The sequence below is a fragment of the Ochotona princeps genome, chromosome 9 (genome assembly GCF_030435755.1).
Source record: "Ochotona princeps isolate mOchPri1 chromosome 9, mOchPri1.hap1, whole genome shotgun sequence".
In the NCBI taxonomy this organism is placed as follows: Eukaryota; Metazoa; Chordata; class Mammalia; order Lagomorpha; family Ochotonidae; genus Ochotona; species Ochotona princeps.
This window is the reverse complement of record NC_080840.1, coordinates 42,359,511-42,377,481: the sequence shown is the minus strand read 5'-3', so window position 1 is coordinate 42,377,481 and position 17,971 is coordinate 42,359,511.

The following is a 17,971-nucleotide window of genomic DNA, read 5'->3' as shown; positions in this document are numbered from 1 at the left end:
GTCACGGAGGCCTCCCCCCTCGGCGTACTCACCCCAGAAGGAAGCAGGCCGCACCCAGGCATGTCCGGGCCCAGCCCGCCATGAGCCATGGGCACATGGCGGACTGGGTTCGGGATCCGAGCTAGACGTCCTCTCCCGCAGCCCTCGGCTCGCCTCTGGCAGCCGGAAGTTAAATCCTGCAGGCCCGAGGTTGCGCCCCTCCCCAATCCCGTTCACCCACCACCCAATGAGGGTGTTGGGTGGGTCCCGGACATGCCCAGTCACGGAGGCCTCCCCCCTCGGCGTACTCACCCCAGAAGGAAGCAGGCCGCACCCAGGCATGTCCGGGCCCAGCCCGCCATGAGCCATGGGCACATGGCGGACTGGGTTCGGGATCCGAGCTAGACGTCCTCTCCCCAAGATGTTCTCTTGAAAGAGGAATAGCACCCACCAAAACCAAAGACAAATGTGAAGAACATCCCAATCAAATAACATCAGAAGACGAAATCAATGAACAACCCATTGCTAAATAACAGAAACAAATTACCACCTATTTATAATAACCCTGAATGTAAATGGCGGAAACTCATTAATCAAACGTCATAGATCAGTAGACTGGATTAAAAAAATCATAACACTTTGTTGCCCACAGGAGATACATTTCACCAACACAGATCAGCAGAAATTATATCTCATGGATTTTGATGTTTTTGTTTTTAGTTTCATTTCTTCAGAACACTTTTTTCTCATTAAATTCTTTAATGACTCATAAATTATACAGTAGCATCATTTTCTTCAAGAAGATTCTTGATTTCCTTTTTCATTTCTTCCGCGACACATTAATCATTTAGCAGCATATTATTTAACCTCGTGGTGTTGTAACTTTCTATTTTTTCTTCCTGTTGTTGATTTTATTTTGTGGCTGTTCATTTAAGGAGATGTATAGTAACTGTGTAAATGGAGACTATCATACCCAAAGGCATGTTGTTTAACTTCATGGCAATGTAAATTTCTGTTTTTCTTTCTGTTGTGGCTTTTCACTTGGGGAATGTATAGTGATTGACATGTTTAGATGTGAGGATACGGTGCAGTGTGCATCTCTGGTTCTGGATTGAGGATGGACTCCCAATGAAACTGTTGGATGTGTCTTGACAATGAATTGCTGAACTCTCTGCCATTGTCCATGCCCACAATGATGGACTTATGACTGCTTATGAGGAATTATACTGTTGTAATGAAGGGGAGAACTCAGTGGGGGGTGGATTTGGGAAGGGAGTAGGGCAAGTCACAGGGCCTATGGAACAGTATCATAAAATAAAAATAATGTGATAATAATAACAATAAAAGAAAAAAGAATTAGCACTTCAAATATTTATAAGGGAAAATATCCATAGACAGGGTATAATAAATAATAACCACTTTTGGCTGCATCTCTAATAATTTATTGTTTAGAATTTTCCGCTTATAACGAGGTTATGCATCAACTGAACAAATTCACACTGTGGGAGCAGGTGTTCAGCCTAGCAGCTAAAACCCCAAATAGGAGTGAGGGCAATCACATCCCACATCAGAGTGCTTAGCTCGCTTTTGGCCTTTGGTTCCTGATTCCAGCTTCCCGTCAATGGCAATGCAGATCCTGAAAGGCAGCAGTGATGCTGCTGCGACTCTTGCTCGCTCACATGGAAGCCCTGAATTAGGATCCCGACTCCTGACTTCAGCTCCTTGGCCATTGCCAACATTTGGGGATTTGTTGAATAGGCCAACAGACGGAATGCCACTCTCTCTTTCTCTCCCTCTCTTCAAATCAATATATAAATTTTTTAAAAAATAAAGCTTAAAGATTTGATTTCTCAAAACCTATATACTCCCATCAAAGTCAAATTTGTATTTCAGAACTTTAAAAATAACTTCAAAAATTTTAATGTGAGGCAGCTATATATGGGCTTGTTTTCTTACCAAAAAAAAATTCTGCAAGTGGAAGATCCACAAAAGCAGAATACTAGGACACACATTTCCGAGTGGTTGTGATCTCCATGCTGTCAGTGAGGATGCACTGTAACCAGAGCTCTCCTTCACTGCTGATGGGAAAGCAAAATGCTACAGTGATTTGGAAGAGTGCTTAGCAATTTCTTACAAAGCAAAGTAGGGTTTGCAATGAGTATATAATCACGAACCTAGGCTTATCAAACTATTGCAGAACTTTATTTCCACAATAAATACCTGCATGTGAATGTATATAAATGTTACTCATAATTTTCAAATACCAAAAATGTTCAAAATGCACCTCAATAAAACAGATGAAGGGATAAATATACTGTGTTAAATGCTAAGATACAAAAACACATCAGCAACCAGTCATAACAAGGCATGGATTAATCGTAAATACATAATACCATTTGAAAGACTCTGAAAATTCTACATATTATAGGTTTCTAGTTATGTGACATCTGTGGAAATACAAACTATATCAAACTACTAGGGTCTCAGGGTGGGGAACAACTAAAGTACAGAGAACTTTTAAGAGAAGAACTTTCAAGAGAAGAGTGTAACTATTCCATGTGACACCATAAGCTGTATATACAAAACTGCATTTTTTGAAACCCCCAGCACCTACAGGAAAAAAAAAAAACTGATACTTACTGCATGCAGATTTAAAAAAAAAAAAAAAACCTTGGGAGATAGAGTACACCAGAATGGCAAGCTATGACAATACACAGGTGAATTGTGACATAGTAAGCAGAACATTTTCCTTGTACGACTTTCATCTTATGAATTCATGCTAAGAAGGAGAAAATGCATCAGAAAAAAATGGAGGAACAGTCAACAAAATATTCACTACAAGGATGATATTTCAGGCTAATCCTCTGCCTGTGATGCTAGTATCCTATATGGGTGCCGATTCAAGTCCCAGCTGTTACATATCCCAGTTCAGCTCCCCAGTTACATCGTGAAAAGTGGCGAAGGATGGCACAAGACCTTCGGTCCCTGCACCCACATGGGAGATCTGATAGAAGTTCCTGGCTTCTGGCTAGCTCAGTTCTGACCATTGTGATTATCTAGGGAGTGAACCAGCGGGTGGAAGATCTCCCTCTCTGTCTCTCCTTCTCCCTGTAAATGTACTTTTCACACTATGTAAACACACACATATGACACACATACATATGCCATATATGTCATATGTGTGTGTTTAATAGTGTGTACATAAATATATACAAACACACACATATATATTTATATGATAAGGACTGCTTTAAGCTGTCAAGGTCATCAAAAATAAGGAAGATCTGAAAACTGTCACAGCCAAGAGGAATATTAAAGAGATTCATCAACTAAATGTGGGGTCCTCGTAGGGATCCATGTTGAAAACAGCATTAAATAATTACTGAGGACATTTAAATAAAATGTGAAGTTATTTTAATTTTAGTTAACACTAACAGATGTGCCATACTGATTTAAGATGTCTCCTATTAAGGAGACGTGGATGTGGGGATAAAGGTGCCTACTTCACTGTTGGTGGGAGTTTAGGGAAGTACAGCCACTACAGAAGACAGTATAAAAAGTGCTAAGAGGTCTAAAAACTGATCTGCCATGTGGCCCAGCTGTCCCACTTCCAGGAATATATCCAAAGGAAATGAAATTTACACATGAGAAAATGACCTGGAATCTTATATTTACAGCAGTACAATCTACAATATGAAGACATGGAAATAACTCATATGCCTGTCAAAATAGGAGTGAACAAAAAACTGTGGTACATGTATTCTATGAAATACTACTCAGCCATTAAAAAAAATGAAATTCTACCACTTGCAACAGGTGATGTTAGGGCCCCTGACACCCATGTGGGAGACCTTGATGGTGGTTTTCATTCCTGACTTCTGCAAGGTCAGCCTGGTGGCTGTGGACACTTAAGGAAATGAACTAGGTCATGGAAGATCTCAATTTCTCTCTCTCTCTGTCTCTCTCTCTCCTCTCTGTCACTCTGCCTTTCAACAAGATAAATATAATTGGGCCCGGTGGCATGGCCCAGCGGCTAACGTCCTCACCTTAAATGCCACAGGATCCCTAATGGGCGCCGGTCATGATCGTGGCAGCTCCACTTCCCCTCCAGCTCCCTGCCTGTGGCCTGGGAAAGCAGTCAAGGATGGTCCAAAGTCATGGGACACTGCACCCGTGTGGGAGACCTGGAGGAAGTTCCTGGTTCCTGGCTTCGGATCGGCGCAGAACCAGCTGTTGCGCTCACTTGGGGAGTGAATCATCAGATGGAAGATCTTCCTTTCTGTCTCTCCTCCTCTCTGTATACCTGACTTTGTAATAAAAAATAAATAATTCTTCAAAAAAAAAAAAAAAAAACCAAATGTCCTGCCTCTTGAGGCCCACATGGGTAATGGTTTTGTCTCTTGCCACTTACATTCCTAACAGATTCAAAGCCCATTTATTAGATCCCTGGGATGCTTTCATCCCATGTCCTGGTGCCTACAAGCTCCATTTATCTTTCATTGATTCAAACCTCATCTTGCATGCATTTCTTTACTGATCCCACAAAGTTTCCCTGAGTTGTGGTGGTTGAGATTACCATTAGAGTTTTGGCTTTCAGGATAGACTGGTAAGGAAAATAATCCTCAAAAATTAGAGAAGCAAGTAACACTAAGAAAGGGAGGATCTCTACGCAAGAAAAAGTTTTCCCAATCACTGACTTCTCAGATCACCCCTCAGTATCAACATGGTCACTCTGGGATGGTTGCTATAAAGGCAAGGACAGGAGAGAAGCTGTCTGCAGGAACCACATAACAAGTCATAAATAGCCTTGTCTTCCCAAGGACTTTGGCCTGAGAAGCACAATGGGAATCCCTTGAGATGTTCAAGCAGAGCAAAAACATGATAACACTTTTAAGATAATTTCTCCAGAGGCAGATGAAGACAAAGGACTAAACTGGAATAAAATGATGGTGGAGATCCGAAATAATGTGATAGCAGACAGAAGACGTATCACTGGGAAATATTTACACCAATATGCGGAAGTACAAACTCCTACAAATCCTTTTCCACTTCCCTGTTAACGTACCTGGGAAGGCAGAAGAAGATAGCCCAGACCTTTGATACCTTACCATCCACATAGGAGACTCAGGCTCCCAATTTTAGCCTGGCCCATCCCTTACGGCTATTTGGGCAGTGAAAATCAGCAGATGGAAGCTTTCTCTCTCTCTCTCTCTCTCTCTCTGTCGTGAAACAAACATTCTTTTAAATAAGAAATACTAATAAATATTCAGGGACAACATGGGCACATTAAAGCAAAGCTAAAAATTTAGCACAAATGGAATTAAAAGATAAGTTGACTTAAGAAAAAGGAAATACAGAGAAAATACAGAGATGAGGCTGGTGGCATACGGAAGTCACAGAGAGGTTCCCGGAAGTAGATTCTGAATAGAGTTTGCTATTGGTAAAGTTTACTGGGTTGATCCTAAGGGCCAACATCTGTGAGGGAATATGAGAAACTAGAAGAGGCCAGTGGAAAATCTGAACTATGAAACAATCAGAAGAAAGCCTTGCCTTGATATAAAGCAGTTTGAGAGACTGAGATGGTCTTTTATAACTTGTCCGATTTGGTTCAAGGAGTTGAGTCTTAAACACTGGTTCAATAGGTCATAGGAAAATAGAATGACTTGGAAAATAGAATGACTTTAGGCAGGAAACTCTGTTAAACTGGGGACCAGAGACTCAGCTGAGCAGGGTGCCTACAGTTGAATGAACAAGTGGCCCATCCTAGGGCACATGGGAACCCAGTGGCCATTATAGCATCCTGTATCAGAGAACACCTGCTCAACAGTTGTATAGTTGTACAGTGGCCAGCAGGAGAGAAAAAATGCCTTGAAGGAACATGTAGTGCAAAAAGCCCATGAAAAAGAGAGCATAGAAAAAGATCAGAGGGCCAGTGGCATCCAGGAGCCAGCAAGCGAGATCTGGTTCAAATGGAGTAAGTTGACATCAATGTGAAATGTTACAAGCATCTGGGAAGAGAAAGGAAGGTAGAAACATGTCCCTTAGATTTCCCATCAAAGAGATTCAGTTCCAAGGAGTGATGGGAAAAGAAAGTTATTTGATTAAACACAGGTAAAAGAAGCAGCAAAGGCGGTGTGTACCAGGTAGGGTGGAGAGGAAATAAGAGAGGAACTTCTATTGCTTTATTTTAAAAAGACTTAATTATGTTTAAGCTCTAATGAAGAGACAGGACGATTAACATGACAGCCCACAGAATCTTCTTTAAATAGCATAGACCAGAAAAAGAGTCCTAAAATTCTGATATGAAAACATTCTGCATATTAAAAAAAAATGAAAACTCAAAAGGAAGTCTTCCATGAGGACTATAATCAGCAAAGAGAAAAGGCAAAAACAGCTAAAAAGGAAGGCACATGCAGAGTCAGGACTGAGTCAGCCCGGCACAGATAGCAAGGTCGATCACCCTACCAATTCCATGCATACTTGTGTCCTCTTCTATGTCTGAGTCCATCATTAAACGTTTTTATAAAGCCTATTATGCTTGCAATCTGTGGCTCCAGCTACAGGTATGTTTTCTAGCAGAGATAACAGATACATACAGCCTTGTACTGAAGTTCCCTGACTGTCCTGAAGAAGGAAGAACCAGGGCTGGCACTGTGATAGTATGTAAAAGCTATTGCTTATAATACTGGTCTCCTTTATGAGTTCTAGTTTGGGTCCCAGCTGTTCCATTTCTGGTCCTGATCCCGGCTAATGGCCTCGGACAAGCAGTGGAAGATGGCTTCTGCCACCCACTTCTGAGACCCAGATGGAACGCCTGGCTTCGATCTGGCCCAGTGCCAGCCACTGTATACACCTGGAGAATGAACCAGCAGGTAGAAGATCAATTTATTTCTCTATAACTCTTTTAAAAATTAACAAATCTAAATAAATACATAAAGATTGGAGATGTTCAGTGCAAAAAGGCAGTAAGGATGAAGGGAAAACATTTTTTTTTTAAAGATTTATTTTATTTTTATTACAAAGTCAGATATACTGAGAGGCGGAGAGATAGAGAGGAAGTGGAGCTGCCCGGACCAGAACCAGCGGCTATATGGGATCAAGGCGAGGACCTTAGCCACTAGGCCACACCGCCGAGCCCGGAAAACATATTTTTTTAAGAAGCAGATACAACAGCAGCAGTACTGAGTCTCCAAAACGGGGGGTGGAGGGTATAGGGAGGGGTTGGGGGAATCCCAGAGCCTATAAAACTGTGTCACATAATGCAATGTAATTAGTTTAAAAAAAAAAGTCTCCAAAACAGAAAAATCAAATGTGAGAATAATACATTCAAAAGCAAGTTTAGGGAAAGCACATTGTGGCACCATGGGTTAAGCTGTCACTTATGATGTAACAACCTATAGTGAAGCATCTATTTGAGTCCTGGCTGCTTCCTTTCCAATCCTCCCTGGAACGCACTAATGATGGCCAAGTGCTTGGAATCCTCTGCCCACATGGGAGATTTGACTCTTGGACCCACACTTGCTGTTATGGACATTTGGGGAGTGAACCAGAAAAAAAAAAGATTTCTCTCTCTCTTTCTAATTTAATTAGTAATCTTTTTTAACAAGTGGGTGGGATAGGAACCAGTGCAATGGCTCAGTGACTAAATCCTTCCCTTGCAAGCACAGGGATCCGATATGGGCACTGGTTTGTGTCCTGGATGCTCACTTCCCATCCAGCTTCCTGCTTACGGCCTGGGAAATCAATATGGCCCAAAGTCTTTTTTTTTTTTTTAAGATTTATTATTTTTGGAAAGCCGGATACACAGAGAGGAGGAGAGACAGAGAGGAAGATCTTCCATCCGATGTTTCACTCCCCAAGTGAGCTGCAATGGGCTGGTGCCCATATGGGATCCCGGGGCTTTCAAGGCGAGGACATTTTAGCTGCTAGGCCACGCCGCCAGGCCCAATATGCACCAGTGTATGGGAGACACAGAAGCTCCTGGGTTCTGGCTTTGGATCGGCTCAGCTCTAGCCCTAGCAGCCTCTTGGTGAATGAACCAGCAAACGGAAGATTTTTGTCTCTCTTTCTATCTGAAAATCTGCCTTTCCAACAAAAAATAAGTAAATCTTTAACCAAAAGAAAAAAAAAAAAAAGTGGGTAAGATAGCTCTTAATTCAATACCATTAATAACAAGCAACAACAAAAAAAAACTTTCTATTTTGATTTTTAAAAAAACAATAATAGAAATAAAGGAGGGAAAAAATTCCTCTCTTCATGATTCCTTAGCTGTGTTTTGGCAGACTCAAACTGTGATGGCATTTCTTTTCTGTTTAAGCCAGTCCTATGAATATTTGGGGCAAACATGACACATTTCTATTAAGAATAATTTTACGACAGTTTCAAAATGCCAATTTTTGTCTCAGAATTGAGTTTGGGAAGTATGTCAACTCCGAGAAAAGCTTTCTCAAGTAGTAAAACAAGTAACATTTAACTGCAGGCAAGACAGCATGAGCACTAACTGATGCTATAAAAAGTAAAACTTCAGGGCAGGCCCAGCAGTTATGACCTCACTTGGAACACTTACATTCCATGCTGGAGAACTGGGGTTTAAATCCCACTTCCATTTCCAACCCAGATTCCTGCAAATGGGAAGTATACAAGGCAGCAAGACGTGGCTCATGCACTTGGATCCCTATCACACATGGGGAAGATCCAAGCTTCAGCTTGGATGTTATGGGTATCTGGGGAATAAACCAATTGATGGGGAATCTCTCTCTCTCTCTCTCTAAGTGAACTGTTAGGTGGGAAATTGAAATCTGTCTCTGTGTTTGCTTTTCAAGTAAAAATAAATTAAAAAAATTTTAAATCAAAATCCTCATTTCCTACAAACACACATACACACTCAAAATGACAGCAATTCCTTCATAAAAAATACCCAAGTCCCTACAAAGATAAGAATTTTCTGAGACACACTAAATTTAAGCCTGAAAGAAAACAACCAACATCTGAGCTCCGAGACCTTGACTATGTGTGGCAGGACAGCCCCTGGGTTTCTCTTTCTAGCCTCATCAAGTACAATCCAGGACATGGCAGGAAACCAACTCAACAGGAACAGGTGTGACAGGTCCCATTGCACCCACCAGGACAATGGTTGAACCCAGCCACATAATGATTCACATTCCCTGACACAATTGCTCAAGATCTACATTTAACTGTTTACGTTTGCGATTATTTTGGCTGACTGAGTATGGGAGCAAGCAGGCCCCCTGCTTGCTGTGGGCTGTCTTCCTGGACATGGACACCACAGCCCCTATAAATGATGGATGCCAACTTCTCTAAAGCCAGGCTCACAGCAAAAACTGAAGTTCTCATGGTGTTGCCAAGTGTCTTCCGCAGTGAAGTCAGACCAAAGAAATAAAACTCCCTTACAACTGAGCAAAACGACCTTGTAGGCTTTGAACAAAAGTTTTAAATTATTCATATTAGACCAAGATAGAAATGCTAAAAACACAGGAGGCCAGTGTAGGGGGCATCTTGGATAAGGAAACAAAAGAATGCCTCTGGGGCATTCTAGGCTCCTTTGGAATCACAGCAAGCTGAAAGTCCTCTCAAGTCAGCTTCTACCATTCTCCCGGTCTCACAGGATAATCCCTTCAGCAACAAACTCCATTAGCAGGATTTGCAAAGTCTACACCCTGCATTGCTCCTTGCAATCCCCTTATACAGAATCAGACCTCCATAAATATTTGCTCTGAAGGTCTGATTCACATAATATACATATCTTAACTTCCTCACTACTCTGGTGTGAAAATTTCTCTTGGGGGTGAAGAGTCCCTCCAGATAATTCAAAGAAAGACAATGGATGATATGAAACAAAGAAACAAAAAACCTTAATTGAAATTTACATTTGACTGGGGTCTCACTTGGAGTCCCTGCCTGAAGTTGGAGTTGTTTTTTAAATGGGAGGGGAATACTGGAATTTGCACTTGTTGAGATGCCTCAGGCTGACTTTCAGAACCTTCTGCAGCTCTTTTCATTTCAAGGTTATCAATCTTACATGTGACATTTTATCTCTAAGTGCTAACTGTTGCTGATTGCTGGATAAAGCTAACAGAATCAGCATTTATAAAACTGAGTGTTCCAACATGCATAAATTCCACTAGCTGAGCCTGGAAAACTGATATCCTCCTAACACCTCCATGCAGTCACTATTGTCCAAATTGTAAAGCCAAACACCTGAGAGTTATCTCTGAAATGATCCAGTGAAATGCAGGTAACCTTCTATAGGTGGGGGATTGAAAGTGTTAAATTGCCCCAGCCTGAGTCCAGCCCTGCAGCTTTGGGGCTGTGTGTGGTCACTTGTAGCCACTTGATTCTACAGTTCCCCTCTATGAAAAAGAATAAGAGGCCTGGCGTGACGGCTCAGTGGCTAAAATCTTCACATTGCATGCCCTGGAATCCCATTTGGGTGCCAGTTTGTGTCCCTGTTGCTGTACTTCTCGTCCAGTTCCTTGCTTGTGGCCTGGGAAAGCAATAGAGGATGGCCCACGTGGGAGACCCAGAAGAAGCTCCTGGCTTTTGGCTTCTGGCTTCAGATCAGCTCCGACTCTGGCAATTGCGGCCATTTGGGGAGTGAACCAGTGGATGGAAGAGCATTCACTCTGTCACTACTTCTCTCTATAAATTTAACTTTCCAATTAAAAAATAATTTAAAAAAAACTTTAAAAATGTTTCTGTAAATACCTACCCACAGGTTTGGTGTGAAGATTATTTAGGTGCTAAACACCACCATTCCTGTCATTATATGCATTAGATATTATTTCTATTTCCTCATTCAGTGGCTCTGGCAGCCTTTGCAATCAGTCTGTAGCAGGTACACTACACATACACCATATGTCTGCATTCAGAGACAGATCAAACAAAGTGCAAGCTAAGGCATGCCTGGAATCAGAAGTCTGCATCCACTTACATTCCCTCCAATTCTCCACTCAAGAGTACACATAGAGAGACCAGAGCCGTGTGGCAAGAGGTTAAGTCATAGCTTGTGATGAAGACACATCCAGTATCAGAACAATGTTGACCCGGCTTCCTGTTAATGCCCTTGGGAAGGTAGGGTAAGATGGTTCAAGTGAGCCCCTGCTGCTCCCTTGGGAGACGGCCTGGAGCTCCCCGCTGCTGGCCTCAGCCTGACACACACCTGGATATTGCACCCATTTGGGGATTAAATCAGCAGATATGAAGATCTCTCTCTTTCTCTTTCAATAAATCAATAAACAAATATTTTAAATATGTACAAATTATTAATGCTTGATTTATAAATTCTCTATTTTGCTTTGGCCCTTTGAGGAAATAATAAACACGTAGATCTTTAATTCTGCCTAAAAGATTTAAAAATAATCTAGACATCCAACAAAAAGTACTTTTTTTTTTTAACATCTTGTTGATTATATACAGCAAAGCAGAAATCAGTTTCACAAACGGAAGAAAATGTTAACAACTACATTAAGTCTTGACTAAAGATATATATGAATACAGTTTATTTATACTATATAAACTGGGACAGAATATTTCAGAGACAGGGGTTTTTCATTTCAGTACAATTTTGGAAACTTTAAGGAATGAGTATTAGCCCAGCAGTTGATATATGCCTGACTGTATCTACTTTCTAAATTGTAATGTGCTAGCCCCATCCACCCTGCTCCCATAACCTGTCACCGTTGAAGTGTTCTGCCATCAGGAACCACCTACATAACAGATCTATTACAAGTGTCCTATCCGTCCATTTTTTAAGACATATTTTATTTTTTTATTGGAAAGGTAGATATACAGAAGAGGAGAGACAGAGAGGAAGATCTTCCATCCAATGTGGCCCAAGTGGCCGCAACGGCTAAAGCTGAGTTGATCTGAAGCCAGGAGCCAGGAGCCTCCTCCAGGTCTCCCATGCGGGTGCAGGGTCCCAAGGCTTTGGGCCATCTTTGAATGCCTTTCCAGACCACAAGCAGGGAGCTAGATGGAAAGCGGGTCCGCTGGGACAAGAATCAGTGCCCTTATAGGATCCCAGTGCATGCAAGGTGAGGACTTCAGCCACTAGGCTACCACGCTGGGCCCCTATCTGCCCATTTATATGTATATATATGAAAGGCAGATACACAGAGAGAAGAAGATACCGAGAGAAAGATCTTCCATCTGCTGGTTTATTCCCCAGGTGGCTGCAATGGCCAGAGCTGAGATGATCCAAAGCCAGAAGCCAGGAGCATCTTCTGAGTCTCCCACACTGATGCAGTGTCGCAAGGCTTTGGGCCATCCTCTATTGCTTTCCCAGGCCATCCAACTGCCACCCATTAAACTTTCCCAGTGCTTCGAGTGGATACTGGAGATGGCCTTCCAAGGCCCACTTCCAGATTAAGAATTCTTTTGCTGCTGAACTATTCTGGCTACCAAGAGAGAGAGAGCAACAGACAGTAGAGAGATTTTCAATACGCCACTTCATTTTCCAAATGTCCTCCACAGCCAAAGACAGTTCAGGACAAAGCCAGGAATCTGTAACTCCATCAGGTCTCATGGGGGTGGCAGAAGCCCAAATACTTAGGTCATCATCTCCTGCTTTCCCAAGTGTATTATCAGGTCGGTAGATTGGAAATGAAGCAGCAAGGACTTGAACCAGTGCTCTGATATAAAATTATGGTGTTGTAAGTACTGGCTTAACCTAATGTGCCACAATGCTAAGCCTACAATAACATCTTTATGTAGACAGACATACTAGACAGACAGATGGAATAACTGGATAGGACATGCCACTTAGTGTGAGGTACCTGTGAAGAATTCTTGCTTGAAATGTTTCACTATAAACCTAGTCAAGTAGATTTAAAAAAAAAATGTCCCATGGGACAACTTGTCAGGATTCTCCGAAGTATCCAAAAAAAGCCAGGGAGACTGAACCACCTTGGATTAAAAATTGATTGTCAAGTACATCCGTCACACTGTTTGAGAATGGTCCAATATAACAGCACACAAAGATGGTAAAGGAACTAAGTGTGGAATCAAATAGTTTTTGAGATATATAGAATTCATACCATGAGCTAAGTATACATAAGTAAGTCTGTGATCTCTTGAGTCTCAACAGATTAAATATCACCTGAATATGCTGATCATAGAAAGGGATGGAAAAGTCAAAAGGCAAAAGGGAGATGGAAAACTCAAATATGCCAGTAATTCATGCTGTGATAAACCCATCTGGAACTCTGTATTCATGAGTTTTGCAACCTTGGATTCAAATAACTACACATGGAGAATATTTGGGGGAAAATTGCATCTACGATGAATACGCACATATCTTTGTTTCTTGTTACAACTCCCTATGCAATAAGGTGTAACAATGAGATTCTAGATATCATTTAAATATACTGAAGAATGTGTGTAGGTTATATGCAAACACTGTACCATTTTACAGAAGAGACTGGAGCCCTGTACCGAATCCCCCACAGATACCAAGGAATAACTGTATACAGAACATGCATGTTAAGTACACAATTTTCATGAAGTCTCAAAATGGCTACAGGTTGATGATATTCATTCTATATCTAAACTGGTCATTCTCCTATATAACCAAGTCAATACAGTCCTATGTCTTGCCAACAGAATAAGTGTGTATCTGGTCTCTGAAATCTCCCACTAATGGGGTTGGCAAGCCCATCATCGGGTCATGAAATCAGCCAGCGCAATGTAGCCACAAGAAACAAGACACGTGAGTGCGGCCTAATTCTGGATTTGGATGGCACTTACTCTTCATGTCCTTGGTCTGTTTTAACTGATTCATACAAGCTGCTCAAGCATCTTACACTCTGCTATGTGATCCCAGATGGTTTGGCGGGTGTCTGTGGAGGCTACCATAGGATCAAGCAGATGTTTCTCACAATGTGGCTATTCAGCTATGGGCTTGTTTTTTGTTTTTTAAGATTTAAGTGTTATTGGAAAGGCAGAGTTACAGAAAGAGTGGAGAGAGAGAAAAAAGTGAAGAGAGAGAGAAGAGTATATTCCACTTTCTGGTTCACAGTTCAAATGGCCTCAGGTGGGTCCAAGCCGTCAGAAGCCAGGAGCCTGGAACTCCATTTGGATCTTCCAGGTGGGTAGAAGGGAACAGGCACATTAGCAGGAAGCTTGATCAGAAGTAAACCAGCTGGAACTTGACCTAGTGATCACATGAAGGCCAGTGTTGCAGGCAGTGGCTTAACCCACAGTATCACAGTGCTGGTCCCTATGTTTTCAGTCAGGGAGAAAAGAAGAAAGAAAGCAAGAGAGAGAGAGAGAGAGAGAGAGAGAGAGAGAGAGAGAGAGAGAGAGAGAGAGGAAGGAAGGAAGGAAGGAAGGAAGGAAGGAAGGAAGGAAAGAAAGAAAGAAAAAGAAAGAAAGGAAAAGAAAGAAAGAAAGAAAAAGAGAAAGAAAGAAAAAAGAAAGAAAGAAGAAAGAAAGAAAGAAAGAAAGAAAGAAAGAAAGAAAGAAAGAAAGAAAGAAAGAAAGAAAGAAAGAAAGAAAGAAAGAAAGAAGCATTTTGGAGTCAAGAGAGGAATTTGAAATATGGACCACAGACCACTTTATATATCTTTGCATGGGCATAATGACAATATTAGGATTTATAGGAAAACATCTTAATGCTTAGACATGAACGCCAAAAACATCTAGGAATGTGGAAGAGAAGAGTCCAAATGTACAGAGGCACTGCCGACTGGTCAATCGGGACAGAGAATGTACAAATATTCACTGTAATGTCCATAAACCCATTATGCAATTTGCAGTGCTCAACATTAATTTTTAAAAATAATCATATAAAGGTTTGTTGCTTCTTTTCACTGTTCATTCCACTGGTTTGTTCTGAGTCAGTCTGTAGTGAAGGACACCTCACTTCCTGATTTCCTTTCTCTTATACAAAGTGGAATTAGGCAATACAACATGTATGCACTTGACATCAATTCAGATAGTATTTTTTTTAAAAGATTTATTATTATTGGAAAGCTGGATATACAGAGAGGAGGAGAGACAGAGAGGAAGATCCTCCATCTGATGTTTCACTCCCCAAGTGAGCCGCAACGGCCGATGCTATGCCGATCTGAAGCCAGGAACCAGGAACCTCTTCCAGGTCTCCCACGTGGGTGCAGGGTCCCAAAGCTTTGGGCCGTCCTTGACTGCTTTCCCAGGCCACAAGCAGGGAGCTGGATGGGAAGTGGAGCTGCCAGGATTAGAACCGGCGCCCATATGGGATCCCCGGGCTTTCAAGGCGAGGACTTTAGCCGCTAGGCCACGGCCCCCGGGCCCAGATAGTATCCTTTTTTTTTTTTTTTTTTTAGATTTTTCATTTTACTTTTATTACAAAGTCAGATATACAGAGAGAAGAAGAGACAGAGAGGAAGTGGAGCTGCCGGGATTAGAACCGACGACCATATGGGATCCTGGCGAGGACCTTAGCCACTAGGCCACGCCGCCAGGCCCAGATAGTATCTTTAGATACAAATTCATTACTTTGGTTTCTTACACGCTATTCATCAGAAATCTCTCATGGCTTGGGAAGGTAATTTTTCCTCCAAATCAAGCCTTGTTATTTTGATGTTACCATGTCCTTTTTATGTCAAATATGTTACAAAACCCTAAGGTCCGGTCCTTCACCATACTTACCAGCTTCCTTTCAGTTAAAAAAAATACAAAATGGGCCAAAAGACTATTTGGAAATGCTCACAAAACAGGCACAGACATATAATAATGTCTTTTTTTTTTTTTTTGCTTTATTGGAACATCACTGCATCAACTGGAATTATAATAAACCAAAGCTTTAGACATTAGAATTTAAGTCATATATAGAAATATGTGTTGATATTATACTTCATTGGTATGATGTAGTTACAGTGAGTGAACATTTGACAAGCATCCCACCACAGAATTTACCAGAAACTTCCAAGCAAACCAAACCAAATTATTGCTGTTATCAATGACACTGATGAAATGCAATGCTGACAATGTTAGCAATTCCATTGTTCAAGCACAGTCACAACCCATCAGAGAAAGCAAACAGCAAATCTGATACCTATGGAAATGAGATCAAGGACACAATAGCTGTGAAGATAGGAGAAGTTCACAGGACACATCAAAAGATACAGATGTTTTCTTCTCAGTATTTTTTTGCACTGAAGGAAAATGAGGTGGCCTTTAAGAAGGCTTCCCATATATTCAAATGGAAATTCATTTGGTGAAGTAAGTCTATATTCATCTTAAATAATTCAAGAGATTCTGCTAACAGGGTAGCTTTCCATACTATCTGTTTTCAATGTAGTTATTTTGAATGTTCTTGTTAGGAGATAATACTTGTGTATACAAAAAAAATCAGAAAAGACGAAATGCTGAGTTGTGTAAAGTCAGTCTCTCCCTCTCCCACATGCTAAATCAAGTAGATGGGCCATCCTCTTCTATTTTCCCAGGTGCATTAGCAGAGCAGCCAGGACTTGAACTGGCATTCTCATGTGAGATGTTGGCATTGTAAGCACAGATTTAACCTGCTGTATCACAATGCTGGTCCCTTATCTTTTTGTTTTTGAAATATCCTCTTTTTTTCAACATTTCACAAGAGGCTGTTACCAATTCAATAGATGAAAATGTTGCAAATGAAGAAATGAGATGTAATTGGACCAAACAGCAAGTAAAGGAAGTAGAACTGCAAAAACCCAATCACCTGGTACATGCTTCCTATATTTCATGGTGGACTTGAACCCCTTGGGGAATCTTTTTTTTTTTTTAAAGATTTATTCATTTTATTACAGCCAGATATACACAGAGGAGGAGAGACAGAGAGGAAGATCCTCCGTTCAATGATTCACTCCCCAAGTGAGCCGCGACGGGCCGATGCGAGCCAATCCGAAGCCAGTAACCTGGAACCTCTTCCAGGTCTCCCACGCGGGTGCAGGGTCCCAATGCACTGGGCCGTCCTCAACTGCTTTCCCAGGCCACAAGCAGGGAGCTGGATGGGAAGTGGAGCTGCCGGGACCAGAACCAGCGCCCACATGGGATCCCGGAGCTTTCAAGGCGAGGACTTTAGCCGATAGGCCATGCCGCCGGGCCCCCTTTGGGGAATCTTAGGAAGGTGCCCCTTCCAACCCATTGGGTCTGAGGTAGAGTTGATAGTCTTCTATCTAACCAGCTTATAGGTGATACTGACATATAGAACCACAAGAAGACTACCAAAGCTGTAGAGGAATGACATCGCTAGAGAGGAGTATCTCTGCTTAATCAACATTTTATAATGATATTTGATCACTATTGGAGATACTGTCCATTACTGACCACAGTGTGTTTATGTGGCATGTGACAATGTCAGTGAATTAGGAACTATATTAAGGTTGCCTAACAAATGTCCTTTTTAACCTTTGGTAATCAAAGGAGAACTTTTGGTCTCTCAAGTATGTCTGAAGAACAGCTGTGAACTACTACCTATTTATTGGCCTTTGTGAAATAGGTCGGAAATGACATTCTAAGATAGAGAAACAGTGTCCGAGATATAAGTAAAAGAAGTGTTGTACAGAGCCTTCCAGCTGCTCATTGCCCTGCATTATGCCACATATTACACCACCATTGGCCCTGAAGCACTGGATCTTTCACTACACCGTGGCTCCTTGTGACAGGTGTTTCACGGCACCTCATTCACAGCACGAATACATATTGAGTCAAACTTTGGTAGACAAAGGATATTTAGTGAAGGTTGGCTCAGCTAGCAGAAGAGCAAAAGCATTTGTCAGTATGTGCATGTGTGAAAAGAGAATTCAACTTAATTTCACTAGGACTTAGGTATACCAGTTAGCTAGTATGCGTTTTCATTGACAGAGAATGGACAGAGAGCATGCAAAAACCAGTCTCAGCCTACACACCAAGGTGGCATAAGCTTCCCTGACTTGGGACCAGACCAGTGGTATAGCACTGGTATCCTATGTTGTGGGCATTAGTTCTTGTCCTGGTTGCTCCATTTCCAATCCAG